Source organism: Zerene cesonia, chromosome 9, assembly GCF_012273895.1.
Source record: "Zerene cesonia ecotype Mississippi chromosome 9, Zerene_cesonia_1.1, whole genome shotgun sequence".
In the NCBI taxonomy this organism is placed as follows: domain Eukaryota; kingdom Metazoa; phylum Arthropoda; class Insecta; order Lepidoptera; family Pieridae; genus Zerene; species Zerene cesonia.
In genome coordinates this window covers 718,005-735,672 of record NC_052110.1, presented here as the reverse complement: position 1 = coordinate 735,672, position 17,668 = coordinate 718,005, and the positions used below count along the sequence as shown (strand labels likewise).

General features: G+C 33.1%; 1 protein-coding gene across 1 annotated transcript in view; it reads right to left on the bottom strand.

Annotated features, from left to right (window-relative positions):
* Positions 1-11,330, bottom strand: part of LOC119828969 (IDLSRF-like peptide) — a 54,047-nt gene extending 42,717 nt beyond the window's left edge. The window contains exon 1 of the mRNA XM_038351311.1: positions 11,212-11,330. The gene's annotated coding sequence lies outside the window, so the exon portion shown is untranslated. The remainder of the gene's footprint in view (positions 1-11,211) is intronic.
* Positions 11,331-17,668: the final 6,338 nt, after the last annotated feature.

Below are 17,668 nucleotides of genomic sequence, written 5' to 3'. Positions count from 1 at the left end.
TTTTTTTTCCTGACATCTATTGGTGAATAATAATACTATTTTGCTTCGTAGATAGCTGGACAACTGAAATAACACTTACGCGGTTTCAACCGCGGGTCACAGCTAGTATAATATTATATGCTGTAGCTATACTATTTTGTTACCTGTAAGTTAGAATCTTCGATTTGATTAATTAATGAATGTATATTTTAAGTCTGAATAAAAACTATGTAACTTAGTACAATACAGATATATACTGCTATGTTGCTTTTTAAATTTTAAATTATATATTATCTTGGACATGCCGGTTTCCTCACGATGTTTTCCTTCACCATTTTAAGAAGTGGTGATGTTATACACATGTTCAGATAAATTGAAAATCTATTTATTTTCTGCACACTCGCCTGGTCTCGAACCCCGACTTATCGATTTCGAAGTCCGAGGCTCTCACCACTGAGCCACCTCTGCTACACTGAGCCACCACTGCTACGAGATTATCGTATTATTATTTTATTATGCTTAACTAACTAGTATATGTAATTATTATAAATTGCTTCATTGAACAGTTATTTTTATTTGGACTTCTTCATTCTTTATTCCATAAACTACCCTCTTTTTGCATCGTGTTAAAAACATGCACACTGCTTTCGTATTTTATTCCGATGTCTATTTTATTTGAAAACTCCTTAACCTCGAGACCCCTCGAGTACCAGACAGATTTCTTATCAATCTAACTCCTAACTCCTAACCAAACAAGACAATACAAAACCTCATCCATAAATGCACAAAAATAATATAACAGTCAGTTTCAGTTGGCCGATCAATACGAACTATTTCTAGCTCTGACGTAGTTTCCACAAATGTAGAATACTTCTGAATAAATTACTGATCGAAGCAATCGCTATCTAAACTAAAATAGAATAAAGAAAACTTACTACTTTCGATGTATTGCTATTAGCATGCATACTTTCGTAGTTCTTTGATACTAATGGTTACATTAAAAAAAATTAAACTAAAATACACGTATTTGCTATTAAATAACAAGGTACATACAAAATGAATTATTTTTAACAATGCTCTAGACCAAATTGAAGTTATCAGTTAATAAAATTAAATATTTGCGTTCGAAACATGTTTCAATACATACAGTCATATTTAATTTGATGTATTTAATTGGGATTTTGTGTAGAAATAGGACAGCGTAAATCGGCAAAAGGTTATTATGAATATACTTTAATTATGGCTATTTTCTCCGTCTGAGACATGAACGCTGTTTATTCCTACAGACCACGGTTTATATTTCCAACCAAACATGCGTAGGAATATTCTTATCAGCTAATGTTTTATAGATAACACCTTCATTTTAATTAACACAAGGCACGTCGAACTGCTTTAGGAAGGATGAAGTATTATACTGAAGACATTATCATAAATTTAGCATGCATGGTTAAAACATTATATTTTTGTAGCGTGCGGGCTTCGTAGTATAATGAATATAACACATTGTTAATTAATCTCACGCTAAAATCGCAAAGGAATCTATTGCTATATTCGAACTTGTTGACCTTTGAAGTGTTGGCGACATAAAATCGATAGCAAAGTGACCAATATAAATCAGTAGCTTTTAAAGTGATGCAGTTCAGCTGTTCCAAGCGTATCTTTATGTGGAACATTTTCAAATAGTAGTTCTGAAAACTCACTGCTTCTTATTTCTTACTAGCTTTTGCTCGCGGTTTCGCACGCGTTTATTCGGAGTAGTTTAATAGATGTTATTATACATATAACCTTACCTTCCTCTGAAACACTAGATCAATTAAAAAAACCCATCAAAATCCGTTGAGTAGTTTTATAGATACTAAGCATACATAGGGATATAGGGACAGAGAAAGCGACTTTGTTATATAATATAATGAATACAGGCGTGGTTTGCGGTTGAGTACGAAAATGGTACAATTAATGCCTACTTTATACAAATACAGTTTCTGTAACCTTAACTTACCACTTCACTGACTTATGAACCTCGGTTTTTAGTCCGTAGCCATATGATAAAAACGGAATCCCATTACTTAGACTTAGCTATCCGGCTATCTGTTTGTCTATCTTGCGAGCTGACTCAATTAGTATCAGTAGTCAGTAGTCAAAAAACTATATATTTTCATAGCATGTTTTTACGTAATTATTAAAGCACCTAGCTTTGTTCATCCGTAATCATACTTTTTGGACTAGTTTTAATTAACTTGATATTGAAAAATCAAGAAATGCAGTAAATTATAGCAAACAAATTTCTTTAAAATTAACAACTCCATTTGAGTGGTCCAGACTCAACACAACCTGAAATAAGCTTAAATTATCCACCTTTTTCACTCCGTACAAGAAAAAGCTTTTAAAACGGCTCTTGACGTGAGCAAATTGACAAAAAATCTTATTTCAATGCCTAACAATTAGATAAACGAATTCAAATGCCCAAGGGAAGTTAATACAGAGTGTTTGAGTTTACTTTCGACAAATTACTTGGTAACTGCTGAATTGACCATAGATTCAGCTACATTCTAGATCTACATTTTGGTCGGGAAAATATCCCTGTTTAGTAATTTTGTGTTAGTTACCTTAGAACTTTCTATTGGGTGAATCGATTTTGATGACTGTTTTCTTATTTGAACTGACTGATTGATTTAACTAGTTCCTTGCGTGCTTTTGTGGTCCCACTTTAGTTTTTTGTAAAAAAGGATTGTTTTTTTATAGAAATATAAATCGAATAGCTAAAAGCGGGCAAATTTTATTTTGATGTTGTATTTTTGTATTGTTGATATATAATCTTTATGATTGTTAGTATTTGCTCCATCCAGTAGAACAAAAGATATATCTCGGATATAAGGGACGAACAATTGAGCAATCAGAGAATCTTGTCTAATACAGATAGTTGGGATAAAGATCACTTTACGAGTGATTTCTTTGAGGGATAATTACTGTCTATGCGAACCTAATGAACTGACAAATTGTATTTATAAGAGTTTAACGCTTTAAAAGATATATTTCGACTTGAATGGTATTATAATTTGATAATGTTAGTATAAATGCTTCATTTAGCAATTATCTATTAGCTATTTTAAACTTGAACCATTTGTATTTACACTGCTCTCTCTCTCTCTCTCCAATTAATACATGAAGAGAGAGCAGTACCAGTGAATGTCTTTATTTCTTCATAATTTTTTTTAATTGCACGAGGTTTTCAAATTTGCAAAGGTAAATACATAAAAAACAAAGCTTTTGAATTGACAGGGATACAAGAAGGATTGATAACAGTAAAAAAAAGGGTAACGAATGGGATATGCGCTAAACCTCCCCCGCTAACTGTACATAACACAGTCGCACTTACATACTTTTGTTATATATAGCCTTTATATTGATACTTTCAATGACATATTCGAATAACCCAGAACTGATATGGAAAATTGGCTACAAATACAAAATTTCCGACAAACCTTCATAAAAACGCAACGCGGGACCGAATCTAAAATTTGCAAAACTGTTCTCTCGTGACGTCATCCTGAAGTGGACGGACCTCGTTTATCGAGTCTGTTAAAACTTAAAATAATAGCTCTAACGGAACGTACGAAGTATTTCTGGAAACTTCCATTTTACTTTATTATGTAGAAAATTTTATTTTATATAACGTAGTCTTTGTGTGAGAGACTACAGTTAGTTTGTTAAATTGCATCGAATGCAGTATTGGGTGTTCATAATTGATTTTCTCATGGTAATTTTGTCGTAAAAACTAATATGGTTTCGGTTGCCATGTTAATGATTTGTTGTATCTGATTTATTAAATTTCTCAATTTTATTCTTTAATCTTTTTTTATTGTGGGAGTCGAGCACGCTTCGGCACGAATTGGGCCAGCTCGCACCGGGGAAGTACCACACCCCCACTGAAAACCGACGTGAAATAGTGGCATGCCGCTGTGTTTCGTACGGTGAGTGGGGGAGCCGGAGGCCCGTTTCCTTTTCCTCACCCGTCCTAGTCCATTCCTTCTTTCCAGTCGTTAATCCTTTCCTTTTCCCTTACCCCATAAAAGCGGGCAGCGCATTCGCAGAGGTCCCATCTTTGCTAATGTTCATGGGCGGTGGTGATCGCTTACCATCAGGCGAACCAGCAGCTGAGCTGCCCGCTATGACATAAAAAAAAGCCTACTACAACTAAAATTTATTAGATAACTAGCTGACCCGGCAAACGCTGTTCTGCCTTACTCTTATAATTTAGGGGGATGAAATTAGATGTTGGCCGATTCTCATAGATACCGGATAAGCACAAAAAATTTCATCAAAATCGGTCAAGCCGTTTCGGAGGAGTATGGCAACGAAAACTGTGACACGAGAATTTTATATATTAAGATAGACATTCATAAGTTTACCTGAAAATTTAAATTAAATATAGTTGATTGTAAATTATAATACAAATGTTGTCTTAGAAGGGACCTATGAATAAACACACTTATTAAAACAAAACCATGTTTATCTATATTAAGTATACATTAAAATACCCCTCGCTGATCTCATTAAAAAGTACATTATAAACATCCTCAAAATACTGATAAGAAAGCGTTCTATAAACCGAGGAAAAATTATGGTACAAAAGAAAGAGCTTTCGCTTCTACCGTTACATGTAATGCGATTTTTCCTCTACTTTTCGCTCCATAATACAGGTAATTTGTACACATTTTTATAACGATACATTTCCTTATACCCGTGTTGACGTAAATATGACAAGTCATTTTTAATAATTTAATAAAACACAACACACATGTGTGAGGTTAAAAATTGCTTTTAGCTGTCAGCAAGCTTGCTTTTAGCTTTTTCAACGTTGAGGGCTGAGGTCGGTTTTATAATGTACAGTTATATATAGACTATGCTGTGAAGTGTAGACTAAATTATCACACTTCACGACAATTAACTGTAATGAAAATGTACTTTTTTATATTTGTAGAAAAATATTATTTCGAATAGAATGTGTTAGACATTATTATTATATAAGATATTTATACCTTTTTATTTCAAACCTACGTAGAGCACATGGTTTTTCATATTATAATATGGGAGAGTAGCCTCATATAAAGAAAAAGTTTAATAATAAACACAATCAGAATCTGAATTGAGATCATTTTCCCATTATACCTTTAAATGTGTTGAGTGGGACGATTAAGTTTCGATTGTCAAGCTGTCATGCGTTAAACCCAGGCAATAAATATTAATGTATGGAAAAAGTTACTCAATAGGGAACTGTTTTAGCTTTGATAATGGATTTTCTTCGTGAGTTTCTTCAAGCCGTTTTGTCTTAGCCGTTAACAGTTTTTAGGATCTGTTCGGGTTGTTATTGCTAGTATCAAGATTCGTTTATGTAAGAAGTTCTAATGGATTTTGGAATAAGGCTCAAAATCATTTTAATTTGTATAATTTGAATTGTTCTATTTAATATATGGAAAGACATCACCAGCTTGCTTCGGGGATTTATATAGATATTATTTTAGATCGAGTTTTTATAAGTGAATTGTCATTGGACAGCAAATATATATGATTTATTATATTAAAGGCCTGTACGTATACGTAGCAATATATAGCTCCGGTTTATATTCTATTTAGCACTAAACTGGTTTGACAAACCTTGCTTTTTAAATAATACGATAGAGAATAGAACCCGTTTCTTTTATATCTTAGAAAATAGAAAAAAAGAAATCGATTTGTTTAGGCGCCTGCATTATTTTCATGAACGCTCGCTTAAAGTTGGAACTTATTATAATATATACACACTATTTAACTCAATATACATACGTATATTAAGGAAAAATAGTGAATGAAATTGAAGACCTCCCTTTTGAAAGTCGATAAAAGCAACAGTATCAGCTCGATACACAGAAGCGACGGCCAGTGCGAAACAAAGGCTATTAAAATCAATAGTTTTGCAAGTGAACGCCGCACGATGGATATGTATTTTATGAATATAAAGGTGTGACCTCTCGTGAGTCGGTCATTGTATATAATTTCTATTATGCTTGTTACCTTTTGCGTTTGTTGCCTGGAATATCACTACTAGGTGACTGAATAGGCAATAAGTCTTTGAAGACTTAATTAGATGAATAAAGATTAGGTTGAAATGGGAAAACCAATAGTTACCGATCTTTTTAGTTAGTTTTTTTAGGAATGGCCTTGTACCGATGTTTTAGTTCTAATTCATTATCAGTTATGTCAAACTGACATTTCCTCAGTCCGCCATTTTGGTTTTTTAAAATCTCTTCATCAGAAGAAACAAATGGATCAATGTTTATTAAAAACTTTATTTTCGAAACCAAATTATGTAGATTTTTCACTTTTACATTAATAAGCGCTTGTATAATGGGATTTTGGTATATTTTTACCTACCTTACGTAATTTATTTACTTTATAATGTCGTTCGATTTATTTCATAACTAAATAAGGTTATACCTTGATTTATAAGATACGCTCCATTGCTATCCTTTAGAAACTAAATAGCTTAATTCTCCAGTCTGTATTCTACGATACAAATGATCTCCAATAATTCAAGTCACGCCCCCTTTATAAGACTGATTAATGACATTCAATTAGCCCGACCTTTCGGCAAATTCTTTAAAAATAATTTGCGAAAACCTCAATCGGCCTTTTGGTGTGCACCAGACCTGGTATAATGTATTCAGGTCACCAAAGGAGTAACTAATGGACCTGTATTTTGTGAGATAACACACGGTTGGTTTATTTATAAAGGTTAAAGTTCAGATGGATGTGCGAATGAGTTTTCTCGATGTGGAAGTTTATTCATATATGAAGTTTTTGTGCTCGTCACACTTTGAATATAGGCAATTTTAAACGCTTTGTCGGTGAAAAACGCTTCACTATTCATGTGCAAATGTTAAATATATAGGACACAATTCATGCGCTGTGTGTTTTGCATAACCCCGACCCTGTGATATATCAATATGTTGTCAGTTGAATTGACAGCATCTTTTTCTCCTTGGCTTCTATTGTGTTCATAAAGATCAATTATTTTTATATTTCTCAAATTATACAATTCATACATGTCGCCTATTTGGCCCAAGTCCATCCTGCTAACAAAATTATTTATTTATTATTTAAATTATCTTGTTTTCTATTGTTTTAATATATCTAACTTACAGATCTGTTTATTATTTCATCTTCAATCGTATTTTATACAATACATACCGGCCAGTCATCATATAAAATATATAAATACTTATTTTTCTTAGGAACATTCACAAATTTCTTAAATAAAGTTACCGATTACGCATTGATCCGTATCGACGCCGAAAACAGCAGAGAAGAGAGAACAACTTTTATTGGTTATTTTGACGTTGAATTTTTATCACCCGAGTCGTTAGTTCAAAACGAAAAAAGAAAAGACAAGGGTCTAATAAAAATTGTCTTTTCTTAATTAAGAATCTTCTTTAACTAGTAAATTTCAGCAAGGTGAGGTAGCTAAGTTCGGAATTTATTAATAGTACGATATTAATATTAAATGTACACTATATTGTTTTACGGACAACAGAATTTTTGATAAAACGAGAAAATAAAAGACAATAATTAGCAGGAAAAAATAACTGGCGTGACAGATATAAAATAACAATGAATTAAAACAGACAGAATAACTTTTCGAACTTTATACGTGTGGGGAACACGCATAGAATCTATGCTGATCAAAAAATTACGATAAATTTGATACACTGTTTGTGTGAGATTTTTCAACCAACTCCAAAAAAGGAGGAGGTTAACAATTCGATTAATTATTGTGTTCGTTACAAATATACAAAAACATTTTTGAAATCGGTCCAGTAGTTTGTATACTGTATATTTTCCCTTCATATTCAGTTAAGTACTCCTCAAAATAGTGCCTTGAGTACTTCTCAAAACGTTAAAAGACTGTTCTATACCATTTCAAAAGATACCATTAGCTACCCTTGACATTGGCTTCTAGACTTTTCTATGGTGTTCTTGAAATAGGCTGCTTGAATAGTATTTGAGTATGTTTCTTTTATGAGTTTTTAATCGAAGTTTATGATAGACGAATACGATCAGTTTTATTTATATACGACGAGTTTATATAGTTGCTTATTATTCATGGGATATTAGTAAATTGAAAAAGTTTCATAATTTTGTATGCAAATAGTAGTCATAAGATAAATTATTTGTTCTTAGATTATTAGAGTTATTTCATAATATATGTATATAGTTATATATGTTTATTCATTTAAAAATTTGCCTCAAAGATCACAGGAAATTCATCACGTATTCATTGGTTCTTATACGTATTTAATAATGAATAATGAACATGAGTAGGCTGTGTATCAATGGAACGGGAAGGGTGAAAGGAAGTCTATGATCAATTTTCTGAATGGCCAAGTATGTAGTCAACTCTCTGTAATCTATTGGACTAAGGTTTATCTTCAACGAGAATCAAACCCGGTACGAGTTTTAAAAGTTAAAGTCAATTAAGAGATATAATAAGAAACATTGAACTCTTCATACAACAACGTAATGATGGACCTAGTTTTTAAAACTATGTTTGTATATGTGTGGAAGTCGGGCACGCTTCGGCGCGAATTGGGCCAGCTCGCACCGGGGAAATACTACACCCCCACAGAAAACCGGTGTAAAATTATAGCATGCTATTGTGTTTCGTACAGTGAGTGGGGAGCCGGAGGCCCATATCCTTTTCCTTACCCTTCCTAGTCCTTTCCTTTATTCCTCTCATCAATCCTTCCTTAATCCCTTCCCAATTTAAAGTCGGCAATCCATTTGTAGAGGTGTAAGGTCTGCAATGGACCTTATGCCTCTCCAAATGTTCATGGGCGGTGGTAGCGCTTACCATCAGGCGACCCACTAGCTCCATTGCCGACTATGACATAAAAAAATCTAGAAACACGATTCAACTAAATTGTCCCACTTACTCTTTTACAAAATAAAAGGATTTTTTTATCCTGGCGATCGTTATCAGGATAATAACTCATAAACCTATTATATTATCAACGATCTTGATAAGTGTTCAAAGTTTATAAAAAATCTGTTTAAAGTGGGTTAAAATCAAGTCTAAAGGTATCGGGTTACATAGAAAACTGCAGAGGAAGCTAATAAAATCTAATTAAAACATATTTAAAGGTAAAAGAATGCATTTACTTAAATTTCCGAATGTTCTATTTTCATACTCAATATAAAATATTAAAATTACTTATTCTTTAATTAATTGAGGTATAAATTTTAACTACGTCTAATATATTTTCGCGTCCATTAATTCGAATCACGTTTTTTTTTTTAAATTAGCCACGGAATTAATGAAAAAAACGTGCTTATAAACTCGCGGCAATAAAGTTGGATTACAAAGTCCGTTTCGTGTATAAATTAATAAAGTTGTTCTTTGGACCGCTGCCATGATAAAGCAGATGCTAAGTTTCCCCAATCCCAAGGGATCCTTAAAAATTTTCGAACGCGCTTCATGAAAATTTATTAGTCTTAACACCGCTATATTTTATTTTAAAGTCAAACTTGTTAAAGCCCATAGTCTACAACATCTTTTTGTAAGTAGGAGAATATAGGCGACGTGAAAGTCTGGACACATCAAATATCACTACATAGTATAAAACAAAGTCGTTTTCTCTGTCTCTCTCATGGTAGTATATATGCTTAAATCTTTAAAACTACTCAAGATATTTTGATGGGACTTTTTTTAATAGATAGAGTGATTTATAAGAAAGGTTTATATCTATGATAACATCTATTAAACTACACTGTATATAACGCATACGAAGGCGCAGACAAGATCTAGTTCAGAATAAACCGCAAATTTCGATGTCAAAAAACCCGAACGTAACAACCTCTTACAAAAATAACATCCCTTAAAATAAAAAGGGAAGAAGCGAGCTTCAAATTGAATGGGTATTTGGATTTGAATAGGTACTTAGTAAACCGAATTTTTATATAACTGCACAAAAAAGAGCTTTTTCATGTTCATTTATAACATGGTCATGTAAGTACCTCAACTTTTGAGTCATTAATCTACCCAGTGAAGGATTAAATTGTACAAAATCATTCTAATTTGTTTATCAAGCTAAAAAGTATTATTTTCTTAGACGAAAAGACCTTTGCCGCCAGATTAAAATCTACCGGTTTTTACAAACTTACGGCGTCATGTCCGTGGAGACAAAATATGATAAGGTTTTTTTGTGTTAAAAACTAATAAATACTTTGATACGCGATTGACATGATAAAATTTAAAATTTTAATTGATTACATTAACATTATAGACTTAGAGGATTTTTTCCTTGGTTTATTTTGTTTTTTTTTTATCAATACAGAAGTGGCTACAACTTTTAAACCCCTTTAAGAGTAGTATTGTAATGTAACTGGTAATAATTTGGCTTAGATAAGAGAACTGTATAATATTAGATTAGAGAATAGGCTATCTATTAAAAGTTTTACTTCTTTTAGCCTGAGTGAAACGAAGCGAGCGCCTAGTCCATAACTAGGTTGAAATGGCGTAGAATACGGCCGCCATCATTCATTTCACAATCATTATTCAAATGTCATTGTTAATTTAACGTTACATTTAATAATAATCATTACATGGCGTTTAGAACAATTCATTAATTATTATAATATTTAGGATGACAAAGGAATATTCAATGTTATCTTCGTTGTATTGGGCTAGTTATTGGAAATATAACATCATATGAAAACTTAATTAAATACGTTTATTAAGGGTAGTACGATACTTTGGAATTAGAAAAGTAATTAATATATGATCTCGTAGCACGAAGTTCTGAGTCTAAAAATACAGTTATATTGCGTTTTTCTCCCTTTTCTCAAGTAAGTTAAAATAAATTAACAGTTTAATTATTTATAGAGCCTTTACAATAGAGCTCGAGATTTCAATTTAATTCAAAGAGAAAATAAACGTTTACGTTGTCGCATCCATGGAGATAATTTCCAATTAACATTTAAGAAGAAAAATTGATATATCCGTAAAACGCGAAGGAAAACGTAATAAATATTTAATAGCCAATGTCAGCATTCCTTTGTTACATTACGCTGGCTTTCAAAAAGCTTTAAACTTGTTGATTACAAACGCGCAACAGTTTCCCCTTAGCACGATGTTAATAAGCGCGGAAATTCAAAAATCGAATTCGAAATTCGAAATCGTAATCAGTTGCGACTTACCGTTGTATTCGCCGGCTGGTTCACAGTTCTTTTTTTAAAAACATTCAAATCGCGGCGTTTCGGATACGTGTGTTCGCCGCGGGCACCGAGAGCTTACTGAAGTCTGTACAGCGATCTGCCATGAGCGAGTTGACTTCACCTTTACCTGTTACGCGGGTAATTGTGGGACGGGGAGTGGGTATGTCGCGCTTTAACGTCATGGTGATGCGACGCCATTTTCACAATATAATTTACATGCGAAAAACATTCGATGGAAAATTCAGTTGTTGAGTAATCGCTTTCTTTAGAAATGCTTTGCATTACTATTACGGAAATTTCCCGTTTTGCATGAATAGCCGCTATCGTTGAATGTGAAATGTGAAAAGTTTGAACATTTAAATAAACTTGGGTATATGAATGCATTTATTTTGAAAATATATTATTAAGATTTCTGTGATAAATATTTACGAAGGAATTTAAAGCTTTGGCTGTCAAAGACATTGTCATTGTTAATACTTATAGATTGTTAATACTGCCATCTAAATATACATTTAAACAATTATTAGATATTAGCATTTTTTTTTTATAAATACTCAGACCACCGGTTAGTGAGCGATCACCACCACCCATAAACATTTGCAGAGGTAGGGCTGCTACGAATGCGCTGTCCATAGTCTAGGGGTAAAATGAAAGCAAGGGATTGACTATGGGAATAAAAGAAAGGACGAGGAAGGATGAGGAAAAGGATAGGGGTTCCAGTGGAATACAGTGGCATGCTACTATTTCACACTGGCTTTTGTGGTAGTGGTGATACCTTCCCCGGCCCAATTCGTGCCGAAACGTGCTCGACTCCCTACCTCAATCTATATGTACTTACTAAATATTTACTGAACAGAGACTAGGTCAAAGTCCGAAGAACAATGCTCTTCCTTTTTTTCGGGGGTATGAAAAGTATAAGGTTTTAATGCTCTCTATGAATTTAAATTCTTATTTAATTGTACTGTTATAGTAAAAATATTTAATTCACTTATGTTATTTACACATATATTCACTTACCTTATGTTAATTGCAAAATTTCACGCTTCTGGGACCAGCGGTTACGACAGTTTATATAGAACACAAAAACGTAACTTAGAAGCTGAGTATTCACCATAAAGCAACTGTGAAACATAAAGCAAGAGTGTTGTTTCATAATATTACCACAATATCACTGGCAACTACAGATGTCGCTGTCAAGGATTATGAGAATAGATAAAACAGATGCGACAATCATTGGACTAATATAAATACGAGTTTATGTGACATTTTGACTGGAAATCTACACTGACATTATATTTTTTTGTATGTTTGTAACGTTTTCAAAATCAACTGGACCGATTTCAAAAATTCCTTCTCTTTTAGAAAGCTGCAACTTAGTTACATATGCTATATAATATATATGCATATCACGGGCGAAGCCGGGGCGAACAGCTAATATTAAATAAAATTTGACGTTACGTCTCTTATTTAATTGAAATCTCGATAGATTTTGTAACATGGAGTAAGGTATTTTTCTTTATTCATTAATGATGACAAGTAGCAGTTGAATAAAAAAGTTTTCAATGTGAGTTTCGTACCGGTTTAAAAATTGGCTAGATTTTCCAATAGTTTGCTTATGTACAACGCGATATTTCACAGTTTGCATTGCCTCTTTATACTTGGTCGAGTATCTAAACTAGAACAGATAAGCTCTCAGTCAGTGTGTTGTAATTTTAGGAAATTGTACACTTTATATCTACATTTTGATACGGAATCGAATTTATAAAATGAATGTTAATTTGTGAGTTCTATAAAAGAAAGAGTTGGATTATTATTCAATTGTAGGAATTATAGATTGGTTCTAGTAATCATAGTTATCCATGTCTCTCTCCTTTCTACTCTGAGCTGAATCTCATAGGAGATAAGCCAGCTAGCTAACAACATTGACTAACATTCGTCTAATGAGCTTTTTTGTTTTAAGTTAGTATTTCAAGTATTCCTACATTCTTCATTCAAAGTACGGGTGTGATACCCAGATGTCACACACAGACCGTCGGGGTCCAACAAGATAGATCAGATGAGATTATGTATCTGTTTAATAAATCTGTCGTATTTCGCACAACGGGACTATTTATTTGCACGATACAGCTATTTCTAAAAATAAATAACGTGTCATTTCGCTTTAATATTTCATCTTTGACAATAACGATATTTCTCCATTAACATTTTCCCGCCCATATAACATATAGCTGTGTCTTTTTCCCCACACATTTCAGTGACGCACGTGTGACAGGGACAGATATAGTTTCAGGGATGACTAATGAATGGAACGTATGACATGCTTTGTTTCCACGATATGTTGATTTTCTGAAACGGGTAGTATAGAAGGGGAGAACGGGTTTTGTTTCAGTTTTAAATATGGATCACGCGAATATCGCTCATATTGCTATTACGTCATTCATTATAGTTGAGTGCACTATTTTTTACCGAATGTCGTCGGTTTACTTTGAACAATTTATGAAATTATTAATTACTTAAGTTTAATTGTGAAATTTTATAATAACAGCAATTCCCTGGAAAGAGTTGGGTATTTCTCAATCATTAAAAAGCTTTTAAAATTCTATTAATTTACTACCTCTTTGATTACAAGTAAGGCTGTTGCCATACGATTGTGGGACTTGGGTTGCAGGTTTGATGTCTTCCGCACATTATCACTACTAAGTATAAAACAAGGTCGCTTTCCGTCGCATGTATGTCTGTATGCTTAGACCTTTAAAATTATGCACCAGATTTTGGTGGGGCTCTTTTTAATAGATAGAATGATTCAAGTGAAAGTTTTTATGCATAGTAACATCCATTAAACTACTACGTACTTAAGGCATGCGAAGTCGCGGGGAAAAGCTCTTTAATAGCAGCGCTTTAATATATTATTGTCTGAATGTAACTTCACTATATCCAATTACTAATGATGTTCATACGCTGAAGGTTTTATAAAACTTTCGACTTTTTCGTATTCTAATCCAATCCTACTAATATCATAAATTCAGAAGTTTGTAAGGATGTGTGTGTTTGTTGCTCTTTCACGCAAAAACTACTGAACCGATTGCAATGAAATTTGGTACGTAGACAGCTGGACAACTGGAATAACACAAAGGCAACTTTTTATCCCGATATTCCTACGGGATACGGACTTACGCGGGTGAAACCGCGGGGCGCAGCTAGTATTTATGTATATAGTTTCAATTAAAAAAAAACATAGAAAAGGAGTTATGTTGTAAGGGTATGTGAATATACATTTGTATGTGAATTTCTTTTCGTTCGAGAGATCCGGTTGTTTATGGAGTCCCTGGGGAAGGCCTAAGTATACCCTTGGATGGCCTGAGTGTCGCAAGACAAGACAATATCAAATCCATACTAATACAAGCCCGCCGGTTCGCTCACATGTAAAACGAAATTCTCAAGGGAATTAAATGTTTCACCGCATTAAAAAGTAGCATATATTCATTAGGTTCCTAAATATATCCAAATCACGGCGCAAACATCATATCATCAACAACACCCTTTTACATTTATATTTGTACTAATATTTCGCCCGCCGATTCGCCACGTGGTTAACTAAAATATTTTTTTATTTTACTGTGCTCGTGGTTCGCCTGATGGTAAGCGATCACCACCGCCCATGAATATTCGCGGAGGTAGTGCCTCTGCGGATACACTGACGGCTTAAAAGGGGTGAGGGATCAGGGAAAAATTGATTGGAAAGAAGGATTGGACTGCTAAGTATGTGGAAAACGAAACGCGTATCCGGCTCCCTAAAAGCAGGATTGCCAGTCTCAAGGTCTTTTCTAAATAGCCCCGTTTGGTGTCCGGGATAAAAACCAGCCTTATGTTCTCTTTCGAATCTCAAGCTATCTATGTACCAATTTTCATTCAAATCAGTAAGGTGGTTTTGGTGTGAAGAGAAGAGACAGACAGATTGACTTAGATGCGCATTTATAATTATAGTAGGATGTGTTTGTATGGAGAATAAGCAAATAACATTCAGGTGTTTGTTTGAACTCGCTATTCTCAGTAACTACTGTTTCGAATCGAAATTAATCTAAATGAAAGTTATATATACAATTGAGATAAAACCAAATTACAAGGATCATTTTGTAATTATTAATATTCATTAACAACTTAACTGTGAATGTTCAGCCATCTTTTGGCGTAATACTTAACATTTTACAAAGCATTTAGATTCATGAATACTCAAAAAATTAAATTTACCACAATGTAATTGAGAGTATAAACAAAAGCGTAGAACCGGAAACCTCTTACCCTCCCAGAGGGAAAGATAATAAAGCCAGCTCGTACAAGTAAATATGGACGCAATGTTGTGAGAAATTCTGTCTTCCTCTGCATCACATTAATTTTTGGGTGGCTTATAACATACGTCAAAATTAAAACTTCAAAACTCTGATGATTGTAAAAAATGTCATCATGATTATGAAATAATTACAGAATTACAGCTTTTTAGTGGACATGGGTACGCAACGAAAAGAAAACAAGGAAACATAAATATTGCTACGTAAATCTTCTAACCCTTCACTTATTAATTTAATGCAAATCTCACATAGATTTTAGGTTCAATCTATGGCTAAAACATACATAAAAACGGTATAATTTACTACATAGACTGCGATGGTAATTTTAAATTGTATTTTATACAAAAACTAGATTTTGCCCGCGGCTTCGCACGCATTAAATTCAGAGTGGTTTAATAGATGTTGTTATACATAGAAGCCTTCCACTTGAATCATTCTATCTATTAAAAAACTCATCAAAATCCGTTGCGTACTTTTAAAGATGCATACATGCAGACTCGGGAAGCTACTTTGCTTTATACTACGTAGTGATCTGTCTAAAATTTAAAGCTATCATAAAACTTCTTGCATAAAGACAACACGGACATTCCATTTATATTAAATTTTACCCACATAAAGACAAAACAGTCATCTGAGTAATACTTAACAATGTACCACTTCCGCAACTCTTGCTTACTGACAGTTCTATTAACTCTGCTATCAGTAATGTTTGAGGACATGCTTTGTTCTATATATGAGTTATATTTGCAACGATTCTATGTCATTGTGTGAAAATTGGGTAGGAGTCATGTATGAACAAAGATAGAACTGATTTATAAGATCTTCATATTTACTTTATAATAAATTAGCTTTCCATCCGCTGTACCTTCTGCGTCGTCTAAAACTTATAATATACTAAAGCATTGGAAGCGTATGCTGAAAACGGAATCGATGAGACATCGCGAATAGATACATAGACACGGCAGCGGTGTTTGCTTCATATATGTAGCCTTTTTGGTGGCATTCCTACTATCCTACTAATATTATAAATGCGAAAGTTTGTAAGGATGTATGTGTGTTTGTTGCTCTTTCACGCAAAAACTACACAACCGATTGCAATGAAATTTGGTACAAAAATGGCTGGACAACTGGAATAACATAAAGGCTACTTTTTATCCCGATATTCCTACAGGATACAGACTTACGCGGGTGATACCGCGTGGCGCAGCTAGTAAAAATAAATTTTTATTTTTATGATAAGTATACTATGAAAAACAATGAAATATGAATATCCTTAACACATTCATAGATCTAAATCTGGTTCTGCCCCTGCTCATTAAAAAACCTCATTAAAAAATAACTCAACAATTTGTGATAAAAACTTTATCTGGCCACTGGCCATCACATTAATATGCATATTATTTAATGAAATTAAGCATTTAAATTACATAATAGAATTTATGAAAGCTTTTAATACCGATTCTCTAGCAAATAAGCGAGAGTGAGATATTTAACCTGAATTCATTCAATTATTCAAGCAGGTATTTCCGGGACTCCTAGGCTAGAACGTCCCATTTAAGCATAATCTTGTTTGAAATAAACAAACCAACTGTTGAAAGCGTGTGTGTACTTTATAGAAGGATTTGTATAAAAAGGTATTTATTTAAGCAAGTTTCTTTCGACAAACATTATGTTAAACCTAAAATAATTTTTTAAATCATGTTGTCTATAAGTATAGTTAGGTAAGAATAAGATATATTCATGAATATTACTATGATATGTAACTACAGCTTTGAAAGTTATTGCTCTGAATTGATACTGTTATATAATGTAGAAGAAATGTGTTATTTTTAATTGTTTTCATTATAAATTGTGCTCAATATATAACAGATTTACATGTCAACCTGTATGGTATGTTGTTGGATTGGATCTTAACATGCAAATATATTAACATAAAAACGCCCAATAAGTTTTAAATTCGTGATGCATCTATGATAAAATAAAACAGTCTTCATCTATGAAGAATACGTAAAAGTTTATACATACCTAGTCTTGCCATAAATATTGTAATAAAGAAAAAAGAAAATTGTTAACTGCAAATAACATTTATTACT